Raw genomic sequence first — 15,322 nt, 5'->3', positions numbered from 1 at the left:
AACTTCATAACAAACAGAAGAGTAAGAGCCTAAGTCTGCTACCATTTAATTGACAAGATTTCCCCCACTAATTTCAGTAAAAGCAGGACTGGGTTCTGGGACTCCAGAAATATACAAGCTTACTTCCCTTCCCCCCACCCCCCCACAGCCCCCAATATCAGAGATTAATAGAAATAGTAACGATCTCTGACACCCCTTTCCCTTGCTCATTTTCCAGTGGCTGCTGTATTGGGACTATTACATGCATAGACATCCTGATCTAGAACCAGTCAAGAGATTCCAATCTGCAGTTTTGGATACACAAAAAACCTGAATTTCCACTGACAGCCTGTGCTTCCTGAGAGGATAAAACTTCCTGTAATGTGTTTTGGTTGGATTTTAGAGAAGGCAATTATGAATCCTTCAAAAATTGGGGGTTGGGGTGGGGAGAAAAACAGGATGAGTGACAGATGTGCTGCTCTGTGAGGCAATCGCTCCTTGTATAAAAATAAAATGATGCATTTTTTTCGTTTCTAATAAATCAACTGCTATTTTGAGAGGAGTTATTTTGTAAATTTTCTACCACATCTGTGGGGATCATTGACCATAATTATAAGGTAGGAAGCCAATTTCTACAAATGCAATGGAGCAAGCATGGAATGAACTCTATCTAGTTCAGCAAGAGATATTGAAACTATTTGATTATTGGATAAGAGTGGGGTGCCCCACTGAAGGTCTCTAAATTAGAAATGGGCCTGGACTGGAACCCTCAATCCAAACATCCCAGAACTTTGGGTAGTTTATAATTCAGATTTGAACCTCCTTACCTGGTCTCATACATAATACAAATGTATTATGGAACCTTTTGCAAGGGAATATTTTCCTCCCTCAGATTTTAAAATACATAATCACTGCTGTTATGAAAGTAATAGAATCCATGATTAACCCCCACTCTGCAGGACAACATGCACTATCAATTGGAATATTGGGCCACACTGCTAATAAGATATTTTAATTAAGAAGATGCGGAGTTTTGTATTCCTTGGGACTGTGAAAGGCAATGGAAGTTCAGAAAGAGTAAAACACTGTATCTGGAGTTCTTTTTGATCATTTCCTCATGATAATACTGAGAGAGGCACTGAGTTGTGAGTAGGAAGAAACTGTAGGATTTATGTCCACAGAAGGTAGGGTAGCTCTGTTTGGCATGATCTTCAGGAAAGGCCACATGTGGCTGCTCTCTCAGGCTATCTCCTTTTAGCTCCCACAAAATAAAAATGTCCAAAGACAGGAGGCAGTGGAGGATCCAGGTAATAGCCTAACAGTACAGGAAGTAGATGAGAAGGTTAGTCTTGGCAAGGACTGCAAAAAGAAGAGACACAGTTCACAGCCAGCGTCATAAGAATATTTGGATGGATCCCCAAAGCACAAATTCAAATGAGCTCCCCTTATACAACCTGGAAGTGCCTTCCTTTCCACTTCTTACCCCTTTTTTCTCAACCACCCAAATGGCCATCTTAACTTACATCAGCATCTCTTTATATTCCCCCTTACAAAATCTGTGGCTATGCATCTCTTCTTAAGTCTCCCTCAAATGCCTGTTGACTTTGTCCCCTCTGTCTACACCCTGCCTCCAAGTTCACCTGTCCAATTCCTGATTCCTATGCTCTTCCACAGTATAGCTCCTTACTTACTACATCTGCTGGTGGTTGGTGAAAAAGATCATTGCTGCTTGTCTGCTACCACTTCAGCATGCAGTCTCCTAATGTATGTTGCTTTCATGGCTGGCCAAGCCAGAGGCTGCAGCAGAAACTTGGGGAGTAACGGGAAGACATATTAGAATGAGATGCACATGCAAGCCGCAGCAGGAGCCCCTGCAGTGAGGGTAAGCTATATGACTGCTCATCCTGCTGCTCTATTCCCTGTTTGCGGTTTCTCCTCCATCCGCCACAGACTAATCAGATGGGAAGGAGATTGGCCCTTGGAACCTGACTCTTCCCGCTGTAATAGTTATGGCTCCTGCACAGCTACTTGGAATCATGGGCATCAAAGTACCATTGGGGTATCAGAATCATAGAATCATAGAATATCAGGGTTGGAAGGGACCTCAGGAGGTCATCTAGTCCAACCCCCTGCTCAAAGCACGACCAATCCCCAACTAAATCATCCCAGCCAGGGCTTTGTCAAGCCTGACCTTAAAAATATCTAAGGAAGGAGATTCCACCACCTCCCTAGGTAATGCATTCCAGTGTTTCACCACCCTCCTAGTGAAAAAGTTTTTCCTAATATCCAACCTAAACCTCCCCCACTGCAACTTGAGACCGTTACTCCTTGTTCTGCCATCAGCTACCACTGAGAACAGTCTAGATCCATCCTCTTTGGAACCCCCTTTCAGGTAGTTGAAAGCAGCTATCAAATCCCCCTCATTCTTCTCTTCCGCAGACTAAACAATCCCAGTTCCCTCAGCCTCTCCTCGTAAGTCATGTGATCCAGTCCCCTAATCATTTTTGTTGCCCTCCGCTGGCCATTTTCCAATTTTTCCACATCCTTCTTGTAGTGTAGGGCCCAAAACTGGATACAGTACTCCAGATGAGGCCTCACCAATGTCGAATAGAGGGGAACGATCACGTCCCTCAATCTGCTGGCAATGCCCCTTTGTATACATCCCAAAATGCTATTGGCCTTCTTGGCAACAAGGGCACACTGTTGATTCATATCCAGCTTCTCGTCCACTGTAACCCCTAGGTCCTTTTCTGCAGAACTGCTGCCGAGCCATTCGGTCCCTAGTCTGTAGCGGTGCATGGGATTCTTCCGTCCTAAGTGCAGGACTCTGTACTTGTCCTTGTTGAACCTCATCAGATTTCTTTTGGCCCAATCCTCTAATTTGTCTAGGTCCCTCTGTATCCTATCCCTACCCTCCAGCATATCTACCTCTCCTCCCAGTTTAGTGTCATCTGCAAACTTGCTGAGGGTGCAATCCATACCATCCTCCAGATCATTTATGAAGATATTGAACAAAACCGGCCCGAGGACCGACCCTTGGGGCGCTCCACTTGGTACCGGCTGCCAACTAGACATGGAGCCATTGATCACTACCCGTTGAGCCCGACAATCTAGCCAACTTTCTATCCACCTTATAGTCCATTCATCCAGCCCATACTTCTTTAACTTGCTGGCAAGAATACTGTGGGAGACCGTGTCAAAAGCTTTGCTAAGGTCAAGGAACAAATAATAATAATAATAATGGGATTTCTGCATCTTTCTTTGTCCTCCAGCACAGGACATTTGCAAGAAGGCTGACCGCCCACTCATCCATCTGGTGCAGAAGGGAGATGTCTGCTGGCAATGATGGAACCCATCAGAAAATTTTACATAAAAGTCCAAAAACAGTTACTGTACACATTTTTCAGACCCAATTTCAACCATTGCCTCGTATTCCCAGTCCATGGAAATGAATCTGTAAGATCTGTCATGCCAGAATATAGATTCTTCCCCACAAGGACAAGTTTTTCCTAGTGAAATTCATCCATCTGGATTAAGTGTTTGAAAAGCTTCATATCTCTGCTGTTTTTATGCTGAGCTCTTAACCCTGTTCATTCTTCTCGTGCCTCTAGGGCCAACCCTTCTAGTTCAACTTTCCAAAGGCTTGCTGCAACATTGCATGCCCCACATTCTTATGTCATAGAGTCTCTCTGAGGAAGAAAAATGTTTGTCTTTTAAATCCTGCCCCTCTCTCTGTGTAAAGAAAAATAGTTCTTTTAAACAGAGGTTAGCGGCAGAACAAATGTTTCTCCTTCTTGCCTATCACCTCTCCCCAGCTTTCTTAACATCCTTCAGTTCACTGCCTCCTGCACAGGCTCTTCAATATTACAGAATACAGTCTGAACTTCACCCTTGGAGGCAGATGAAGAGGAGGAACAGGCTGCATATTAACTACCACTTAAAAAAGTCCTTAAAAGGCTTCCAAACTATGCAAGAGGAAAGAAGTTAACTCTGTAACAGCTTTCTCAACTGAATACAGATGACAGCTTTAAGGAATCGTGCAGTGCCATAACATCTTACATTTGAGACCCTTATAGTGCTTTTTGAACATTCATGCATTAACCCTCACAACATCCTTTTGAGGTCATCACTAGGAACATCACTAAGGAACATCATTAAGTTAGCTTTAAAATGTCTGTAATTTTTTCCTCTCCAAGCTACTGATTTATTCTTCATACCTGGATTTGAAATCTTCTCTTGAATTAGCTTTGAATCGTAGTAATGTAGGGCTGAAATGGACCTTGAGAGATCATCAAGTCCAGCCCCCTCCACTGAAGCAGGACCAAGTAGGCCGTTGCTGACAGCTGTTTGTCCAACCTGTGCTTAAAAACCTCCAATGATGGTGATTTTACAACCTCCCTTGGAAGCCTGTTCCAAGGCTTAACTAATCTTATAGTTAGAAAGTTTTTCTTAATATCTAACCTAAATCTCCCTTGCTGCAGATTAAGCCCAGGCCTTCTTGTCCCATTTCACCTGTTTCTAAGGGGACACTATTGATGGGAGGCAGTGAAATCATGCTTCTGAGGGACATGCAACTAACACACCAGGCACTATAAACTCCAACTTCATTCTATTCTCTATTTCTAAATCTTCTCTTAGCAAATAACATGCACTAATTTTATTTATCTTAATACTGCTGCTACATGACACCTTTCTTTTCTGTTATTCCTGTTCAGCAGCATGCACTGCCAAGTAGTTTGAGATACTATATATAAAGTGCTATAAAAATAATTGGAGATTTGACTGTAGTTCAGAGAATTCCTCCTTCAAACCAAACAAATTCCTGAAACTGGTCACATATTTGGCTCATTAGCTAATGCCTGGTAAAACGTCTGATGTAGCCTCAAATATCATTCTGTGCACAGACATATTTCTGAGAGTCCTGTTTGCCTGCAAGAAATAACCTTTATTAGTTCAATACGCTAATAAGGACAAGCCCTTTAGGCCTTCCGCCCCACTCCATTGTCCCATTCTCATAATAATCTATACCTGATGCCCCTTTATTCTTTTAAGTCTTGTTCTAATTGTTTGTCATTACTATCTCTGGTCTAAAGAGAAAATGCTTTGTGGAAAGACATTGGAATTCAAAACTACACTGAAAGTGTTAATTTTAGATATTCCAAGGGATGGATAGGCTATTGCTATTCTTATTAACGCTGTCATTTCTTATTTTTCATTGTAGTGACCACAACAGTATCATAGATCTCCCAGAGCAGTAATGAAGGCAGATGAGGAGATTACTCACCTGTGCAGTAACTGACGTTCTTCGAGATGAGTGTACTCCAGGTGTTGGTGTGTCCATGCGCCTTCGCTTGGAGATTTTGACAGCCGTACTCGTACCGGTCATGCATGCGCAGAGCCTGCCCCAAGCGTTGAGTGTGCTTTAATAGTACGTGCGCACGACTGGTCTCCTCAGTTCCTTCTCCACAACGGGGGCTACCCCAACTCCGAAGTAGAGGGGAGGAAGGTGGGTAGTGGAGCACCCACAGGGACACCCACGTCAGTTACTGCACAGGTGAGTGACGACTTCTTCTTCTTCTTCTTGAGATGTCTCTCTGGGTGCTCCACGCCAGGTGACTTAAAAGCAGCGTATCTCAAGGAGGTAGGGACTTTGGATCTGGTAGGAATGCGGTGGATAATACAGCTCTGCCCAATCCTGTATCAGTGAGAGGGCCTTGAGTAAGGGCATAATGCTTAACAAATGCGTGTTCAGAAGTCCAAATGGGTGCTTTACAGATGTCATCCCGAGGAACTTTGCATAGAAAAGCCACGGAGGTAGTTACAGATCTAGTGGAGTGAGTCCTGATGCAGGCTGGAGGAACTGCATCCTTTATTTGATAGCACAATCGGATACAAGCAGAGATTCAACTGGAAAGTCTCTGTGTAGAAATAGGCATTTCTTTGAAACATTCGCAATGGAGACAAAGAGTCTGGAAGAGCTCCTAAAGGGTCTGGTTCTCTATCCAAATAGAAGGACAAAACCCTGCGTACATCCAATGTATGCCTTGTGGATTCAAAGGAGTTTGCATGCGGTTTAGGAAAGAAGGTTGGTAGGTGTATAGGTCATTGATGTGGAATGACGAATGCACTTTTGGAAGAAATTTGGGGTGTAGTCAGAGGGTAACTTTGTTCTTCAAAAGTATGTTGTAGGGTGGGTCCGCCATGAGAGCTGCTATTTCTCCTGCGCGTCTGGCGGAGGTGATTGCCACTAAGAATGCTGTTTTCATTGAGAGGTGTAAGAGGGAGCAAGTGGCTAGGGGCTCGAATGGTTGTTGAGTTAAGCAGGTTAATACTAAGTGAAGGTCCCACAGACGGGTAGGAGGTTTAATGTCCGGGTATAGGGATTGGACCCCTTTGAGAAACCGCTTGGTGATTGGATGAGCAAAAACAGAAGTATCGTCGATCTTGTCTTGAAAAGTTGTAATAGCATCTAAATGGACTTTGATGGAGCTGAAAGAAAGGCCAGATTGATTAAGGTCTAATAGGTAATCAAGTATGGACGGAAGAGGTGCAGAAGTGGGAAGAATTTGTTTGCTTGAACACCATTGTATGAATCGCTTCCACTTTCGAAGATAGGTGATGCGAGTTGATTGTGTTCTCTACGTAAGAGTACTCTTTGAACCTTTTCAGAGCATGCTAGTTCATTTTAGGAGAACTATGTAGGAACCAAGCTTTGAGGTGAAGCATGGATAGGTTGGGGTGAGGAAATCAGCCATGTTGCTGCGATAGGAGGTTTGGAGTGAGGGGCAATGAAATCGGTGGGCAAATTGACATTCTGGTGAGGAATGGATACCACGGTTGTCTGGGCCTCGATGGAGCAATCAGAATTAAGGTGGCACAATCTGTTTATATCTTTGTCAGAACTCTGAGGAGAACCGGTACTGGGGGAAATGCATACAATAAGTCTTGATCCCATGAGATCAGGAACGCACCTCCTAGGGAATGTTTGCCCAGTCCTGCTCTGGACCAAAATTTGGGACATTTCTTGTTCTTCACAGTTGCAAAGAGGCCCAGGGTTGGGTAGCCCTAAAAGAGGAATAAGTTGCGTATGACCGTTTTGTTTATCTCCCATTCGTGATTCCAGGGAAAACGTCTGCTTAGTTTGTCCGCGGTGGTATTCAGGACCCCGGGAAGATAGGCGGATGTTGTTTGCATGGCACCAATTCCAGAGCTTCATAGCTTCTGTGCAAAGTGAATGAGATCGAGTCCCTCCCTGCCTGTTTACATAGAACATGCAGGCGATGTTGTCTGTCATTATCTGAACATGTTGGTTCCGAATGAATGGGTGGAAGTGACGGCAGGCGTTGCATATGGCTCGAAGTTCTAGGATGTTTATCTGTAGGGAGATTTCGGTGGAAGACCATAGACCCTGGCTATGTGGTGGGACATGTGTGCTCCCCATCCTGTGAGGGATGCATCGGTAGTCATTATAAGGGATGGAGCATCCTGGAGAAAAGGGACTCCTGAGCAGAGGTTGGAGGGAACTGTCCACCATAGGAGGGAGTCTTTGACTCTGAAGGGTATGGATAGAGGCTTGTTTAGTGTGTGTATATTCAGTCTGTAAATTGTGGCCAATCACGCTTGGAAGCACCTCATGTATAGGCATGCATTTTGACCATAAAAGTACATGAGACCATGTGACCTAAGAGTTGCTGGCAGTCTCGAGCAGTGACCTGGGGACTGTTGCAAAGTTTTGTGACCAGGAGTTTTATTTAGTTGAAAAGGTCTAGTGGGAGACATGCTATGCCCTTCAAGGAATCGGGTGTGCTCCTATGAACTCCAGTTGTTGGACAGCAGATAAGGTGGATTTGTTTTTGTTTATTTGTAGGCCAAGGGACAGAAAGCAAGCAATGGAGAGCCCCATGGATTGACGGAAATATTATAACCCCATTTCCTGAGGTAGGCAGTGACTACAGCTAGGAGTTTGGAAAAAACATGGGGGATGGGGGGAGGAATAGGCTGAAGGGCAACACCCTGTATTGAAAATGTGTCGAACTGAGGATAAAACATAGAAAACGTCTGTGGGCCAGATGTACAGTCACATGAAAATAGGCGTCCCATAGGGCGAGGGCTGAAAACCAATCTCCCTGCTCCAGCACTGGGATTATGGTGGTGAGGGTAACCATTTTGAACTTTTGCTTTTTGATAAATTTGTTGAGCCGCCTGAGGTCAAGGATCGGTCACCATCCCCTGGTTTTCTTTTCTGTTAAAAAGTAATGGGACTAGAAACCTTTCCCTCTGTGTTTTTTGGGCATGACTTTGCTCCCAATTAAAGGAGATGTCGTACTTCTTGGAGGAGCAGTTGCTTGTGAGAGGGGTCCCTGAAGAGAGACGGGGAGAGTGGGTGGGTGGGAGGCAGGGATAGGAAAGGGATGGAATAGCCAATTGTGACAACCTCTAAAGGCCACTTGTAGGTGGTAATGTTCTGCCATTGATGGGAGAATGGGTGTAGGCAGTGTCCAAAAATAGGGGCAGGTGGTGTAAGCACTGAAGTGGGAGTGTTGTTTTCTATATCCTCGACTAAGGCTTCAAATTTGCTTATTAGTCGGAGGGGGTTGCTCTGCTGCTGAGGAGTTGGGATGGCGGCGCTGATACCTGGGTCTCTGGCATTGCTGTTGTTGTTGCTCATGTGATCTATGGAATTTCTCGGTGTATATAGGGTAGTGTGGTCACTGGTAAGGTTGGTATCTATATTGTTGCCTTCTGGTCACAGGGGTTTGGATTCCTAGAGACCAGAGAGTTGCCTTTGAGTCCTTCATGGAATGAAGTACATCATTAGTTGTGGGGGCAAAGAGTTTGTCGCCATTGAAGGGGAGATCCTCAATGGTACTCTGGACCTCCAGAGGAAAGGAAGAGGACAAGAGCCATGAACCTCGGTGCATCACTACTGCTGTGGCATTGGATCTTGCCGCAGTATTGGCCACATTGACGGCAGCTTGAAGAGCGGTACGGGAGATGATTTGTCCCTCGGATACTATGGCTGTAAATCATTGTTTCTTTTCTTCTGGAATGTCATCAATAAAGTCCATGAATTTACTGTAATTTTTGTGGTAATATTTTGCCAGAATGGCTGTATAATTAGCAATGCGAAATTGTAATGTGGAAGATGCTTATACCTTACATCCGAGCAGATCTATTTGCTTACTGTCCTTGTTGGATGGAGCGGGGAAACTGGTGTTTGTTCTTTTGGTTGACTGCATCTACTACCAGCAAGTTTGGCATTGGATGAGTGAAAAGGAATTCAGAACCCTTGGAAGGGATAAAGTACTTCCGATCTGCTCGCTTACAGGTAGGTACGCTTGCAGCCGGAGTTTGCCAGATGGCCTTGGCAGGTTCCAAAAGGGCTGCATTGATAGGTAATGCAATCCTAGAAGAAGAAGAGGGCTGCAGGATGTCAGTTACTTCATGTTGCTGTTCAGGAACTTCCTGCAGGTTAATTCTTAGAATTCTTAGCTCACTGGCAACTCTTTCAAAGACATCCTGAAATGTTGAGAAGTCATCCGAAGACGTAGGGGGAGGAGGAAGCAATGCTTCATCAGGCAGAACAACTGGGTCTACTGGGTTAGAGGCAGGCCGTGACTGATCCTGCGGTTGTGACGGGGCTGCCTGGTGTCTTGAGTCAGTGGCAGGTTCATCAACTGGTGGTACCGAGCAGGTCTCGTACCTGGCTGTGGCATAACGAGTGTGGTCCCGAGTATAAGGTGCCCATGGAGCCCAATATTGCCACTGTGGTGGGAAGGGCATGGGTGGTGCCATCCAGGGGTTTACGCACCATGGGGCAGGATCCTGGGAGTAGGACAAGATAGCTTTTCTATGACCTTTATTGATTGGGGTCTGTGGATGGGAGATCTGATAGGGTGAAAATTCTCCCTGCAGCCCAGATTCCTCATCACGGGAAGAAAGCTGTCCGGACCTTGCCTGAGTATCTGGAGAGAAGTAGGTATTAAGTAGGGGCGACTGCAAGAGAGGTGACACCAGCAGGTCCCTTGACTGTGTGATTTGCGGTGCTGCAGCGCCTCTGTGAGGTGAGGTCTGCGTGAGAGGAATTTGCTGTGAAGAAGGGTTCCTCTGCACGAGTGTCCTGAGCCTTGTGTCAGTGCCAGCCAGCTCAAAGGATGATGGTGCTGGGAGAGTGAGAACAGCCCGAGGGGGGTCAGGCAGGCTAATATGCATCAGCACCGCTTCTTTTGTGGTGCCGAACGGTGCCATGAGAGAGGCAGGCAACTGGACGTCTGAAGCCTCGGAACCGGAGCTTTGCGCTACCACTGCAGCCGGGTTTCGTGTGGCGCTGGAGGAGCCCAGTGCGTCGAAAGTGCTCAGCCATGGAAGCGTCAGGAGGGAGGTAGTGGATCTGCCCGACGAACTCTTATCCTTCAAAATACCCTTTGTGGGTGAGAGATGCTGCCGCTTTTTAAAGTGTTCTTTTCCTTTTTTGAGATGGGGGTACTGCGGTGTGCAGCGGAGTTGGCGCCCGGGTCTGAGGCTGGTCCTAAAGATTTTTGTAGGAGGAGCAGTTTTAATCTCAGCTCCCTGTCCTTGCATGCTCTGGATTTCAACTTGCTGCAGTGGGCACATTTTTGGGGGATGTGGGACTCCCCCAAATATTTAATACATATTGAGTGGCCATCTGAAAGCGGGTGACATCATTGCAGGTAGAGCAGCACTTAAAGCTTGGAAAGCCAGGCATGTCAGAAGTGGCTGCTGCTGGGAGGAACAAAAAGGTTTTTTTGGGTTTTTTTTTTTCGGTTTTAAAAGAAAAAGAGAGGGGAAAACGGTATCTAACTATTACTGAGAAGCTAAACTAAGAGGGAAATTATTTGAACAAAGGGAGAGAAAAATTCTCTATCGAGTCTGCTGAGCTCTGTCTCAGGCTGGGGACGGTAGAGAAGGAACTGAGGAGGCCAGTCGCGCATGCGTATTATTAAAGCATGCTCAACGTGTGGGGCAGGCTCTGCGCGTGCACAACTGGTACGAGTACAGCTGTCAAAATCTCCAAGCGATGGCGCAGGGACACACCAACACCTGGAGTGGAGCACCCACAGGGACTTCTCTCTTGAAGAAGAACTGGATACATAGAGATGACATGTCTGAGATACATGAGGTCCACATAAAAAGAAAAGTGGTAAAACCATTCCTGAACATGAAGAGGGGGATAAAAAGGAACTCAAACTGGACATTCCAGTTTGAAGAGGAGAAAATAAAGTCTGCTTTTTTGAAAGAGTCTTGGCAGGTTCATTCAAGAGGACAAGGAACATCATGATGCTGGACTATTTCCAGAATAAGAAGGAAATGAAATTTGAGGATCAACAGTTTCAAAGAAAAATCTTCGATAAGTATATAAGGTCTCAGTAAAAGAAGACAGCAAAGCTGACCTGACAACTGCCCTGTGCACCTATGCCTGTACCACTTGCCCTCCACAACACAGTTAATTAATCAAGACAATTCTACTACCTAGACTACCACTAAGTCTCCAACTTATTCATATCCATTACCCAAACATTCCACCCTTTCACTCCCCCAAAGAAAGGAAAATTAATATCCAGGAGATGTATTTTATGACCGGATGCAATATTATCCCCCTATTGCCCTTATTTTTATAAATATGCTCCACTGGCTTGGATATTGCAGCTGGTCTGCATGTATGTATTTGTATCATAAAGTAGATTCTAGAAAAGATTCTTTGTGTGATTAGCAGATCAGCTGGACTGATCTTTAATATTAATACAATAATAATTCACTCCTTGATACATTCTGACTCTAACTAATACAAATTACTAACAAACCATGAGAAAAACACATAACTATCAACAGTATAATCCGTCCTTTCACAAAAGCATAGAAAGCACTTCATAGTAGCAGTTGCTGATAAATGCCCAGTCAATGCATCCATGCTACTACACTGTGAAATTACTCCTCGTATAAATTAAGTGAATTAAATAATTACACAATAATTAATAAAGAGAAATCCACCTGCAAAATAGTAATACATGATTTCTAGCTAAAGGAAAAGGAACATTTAGTTAACCGATATGCATGATATATCCCCAGTTCCTCACCATCAATTTGTGAGGGGTGGCACAGAGCTGTTCTATATATGGGCTGCATGTGCCAATATAAGTAACAGCTATGAGTAAGCTTGATCAGGTCAACTTTTCCACGTACACACAGTCAAACACACAGAGATAACAGATTATAAAGTCAAAAATCACTATGAAGTCAGATAGTCTAGTCTTACCTCCTGCATAACACAGGCCACAGGACTCCCCTGGATTAATTCTTGTTTGAACCGGAGCATATCTTTTAGAAAAACATCCAAATTTGATTTAAAAATTTCCAGTGAAGGGGAATCCAACACTAACCTTGGCAAATTATTCCAGTGGTTAATTACCCTCACATTGAGATGACAAGTAGGAAAGGTATGGGGGGGTCAAATGTTCCCCCTGAGATTGGCATGCTTGGGGCAGGAGGTAGGGTTGCCAACTATCTAATCACACAAACCCAAACACCCTTGCCCCGCCCCTTCCCCAAGGCCCCGCCCCTGCCATGCCCCTTCTCGGAGACCCTGTCCCACTCACTCCATTGCTTGCTCTCCCCCATCCTCACTGACTTTCTTTCACTCGGCTGGGGCAGGGGTGTGGGGTGCAAGCTCTGGGAGGGAGTTTGGGTGCTGGAGGGGGCTCAGGGCTGGGGCAGGGGGTTGGGGTATGGGAGAGGGTGCTGGATGCAAGCTGTGGGAGGGAGCTCAGGACTAGGGCAGGGGATTTGGGTGTGGGAGGGGGTTTGGAGTACTGGCTCAGGACTGGGGCAGGTGGTTCGGGTGCAGGAGGGGGTTCGGGGTGCGGGCTCTGGCTGGACGACGCTTACCTTGGATGGCTCCTGGTCAGCAGCGCAGCAGGACTAAAGTAGGCTCCCTGCCTGCCCTGGCCCTGTGCCTCTCCTGGGAGCGGCCGGCACATCCCTGTAGCCCCTGTGTGGAAGGACAGGGGGCTCTGTGTGCTGCCCCTGCCTGGAGGCACTGTCCCCGCAGCTCCCATTGGCCGCAGTTCCTGGCCAATGGGAGCTGCAGAGTTGGCACTCCGGGCAAAGGCAGTGCACAGAGACTCCCTGCCCCCTCCCCAGGGGCTGCAGGGATGTGCCAGCTTCTTCTGGGAGCAGCGCGGGACCAGGGCAGGCAGGGAGCCTGCCTTAGTCCTGCTGTACCACCAGACATTTAGTGCCTAAAATCTTCCAGTTGGCTTCAGTAGCCTCCAGGAGATAGAGCCAGATTCTGGGAGATTCCCGGCAAAACTGTGAGGGTTGGCTCATCCTTCTCGCCCTGCGCCTGCTCCTCAGCATAGGTGGCTGCTCTCCCTGGCAGCTGGGGGGCGGGGAGGGGGGGGAAGAGTGTGACGGAGCCACTTCTGCCTGAGAGAGCCTGGCTGAGAGGCAACAGTGGCCCGCTCCCTGCCCGGACTTGGCTTCCAGGGACAGTAGCTGAGCATGCCAGGGGAGTGGGGAGCCCTGGCTCACTCAGCCCGTCCCCAGCAGCTGAGCCCAGGCAGGGAGTGGGCCACCACTGCCTCCCAGCCAGGCCCTCTCAGGCAGAAGTGGCTCCGTCCATTCCCGCCTGGCTGCAAGGGAGAGCGGCTGAATGTGCAGGGGCAGAGAGAGGTGCAGGGAGAGAAGGACAGAGCCCCCCTATCTCCGGTAACGTGGGATGGGGGAGCGTGGCAGTCCCAACCTGGGCACAGGGTGGGAGGGAGGGGTCACTGGGCAGAGGAGACATGTGGGATGGTCACATGTCCTCCCCTTTAGATTGTGCCCCCCCAGTAGGGGGAAGCATGAGTTGTTTATGCCCTCATTGTTAAAAATGTGCACCTTATTTCTAGTCTAAATTTGTCTAGCTTCAATTTCCAGACATTGAATCTTGTTATGTCTTCATCTGCTAGACTGAAGACCCCATTATCAGTGTTTTGTAACCTATGTAATTCTCTACAGACTGCGATAAAATCACCCTTTAACTTTCAGTTTGATAAGTGAAATAGATTGAGTTCTTTCAGTCTTTGACTCTACGACATGTTTTCAATCCTTTAATCATTCTCATGGCTCTTCTCTGAATCCTCCTTAATTTTTTAATATCTTTCTTGAACTGTGTACATCAGAATTGGACACAGTATTCCAGCAGTGGTCAGACCAGTGCCAAATACAGAGTTAATATTGCTTGTACTTGATATTTCCCTTTTTATGCATCCATGGATTGCATTCACCTTTTGGCCAGAGTGTTGCACAGGGAGCCCATGTTCTGCTAATTATCCACCACAACTCCCAAGTCTTTTCCAGAGCTACTGCTTCCCAGGATACTCTGCCATCCTGTAGGTAAGTCCTTCATTCTTTGTTCCTGAGTGCTTTTGAGAATACTACTCTACATGTGTAACTTCCTGACTGCATATGCAAATTTGTCAAGCCTAAAATTATTCTAGGCATAAAATTTCAGGTGCAAAATCAGAGGCCAGGTTGAGGCTTTTTAGAAAGACAAGGGCATAATGTCTCTTTCAAAAACAGACATACAAAATTTTCGTAAAAAGTCCTTAAAAAGGAGCATTTTGGGTATTGTCCCAAATATCTCTATATTTACACAGATTTTTAATTTTTATGTAGCCCAGGCACAAGAACAGTTCTTCTGGTTTAATATATATCTCTAATTACTTCAAAAGCTGCATTACTTACACAAGAGAATATTCTCTTGTCAGATGTGAATTACAAAGTTAAGATGTGTGCTACCTGTAAAAACAAAAACAAACACCCCCCCATAAGAATATGTAAAAAAAAAAAAATGTAGTGTGCATTTGCAGAAGATGAGCTTTAAACTTCAGTAACTATGCTGCTGTTAAATTACTCTTATTATTTTTATCTACCCAGGATAAAGACAATGTTTACATTATAGATAGAGTGTGCCGCAAACTGTATTTTGAACTGAAATAGTCCTACTTACAAGTGCCCCCCAAAACATCCAAGCTAGTAAACTACAAGGGCTATATTCTAGTTTTAGTTACATCAGTGAAAATCTGAAGTAACTCCACTGAAGTCAATGGAGTTCCTGTAGAGTTATTCTGCTGTAGCTGAGATCAGAATCTGGCTCCTATTTTTTCTTTTTAACACTTAGGTAACAAACAATGAAACCAACCCCCCACCCCCACCCCCCCCAATTATACAAATTCAATTTTTGGAGTATACTAGGTAAGTATCAATCAGTTTTAAACCCCAGGAGACAGGTATTTATTTAAATGGAAGAGCTATACCAACCCTACCACAACTATGATAACAT

The 15,322-nt window shown here is 45.6% G+C and overlaps 1 protein-coding gene across 12 annotated transcripts in view; it reads right to left on the bottom strand.

Moving 5' to 3' along the window:
- The window catches only part of PEAK1 (pseudopodium enriched atypical kinase 1), a 220,614-nt gene that overhangs the window by 28,173 nt on the left and 177,119 nt on the right, over nucleotides 1-15,322 (bottom strand). The gene's annotated exons all lie outside the window — the stretch shown is intronic.

The sequence above is a fragment of the Chelonia mydas genome, chromosome 10, assembly GCF_015237465.2.
Source record: "Chelonia mydas isolate rCheMyd1 chromosome 10, rCheMyd1.pri.v2, whole genome shotgun sequence".
Classification (NCBI taxonomy): Eukaryota; Metazoa; Chordata; order Testudines; family Cheloniidae; genus Chelonia; species Chelonia mydas.
This window is presented reverse-complemented; position numbering and strand designations above follow the sequence as displayed.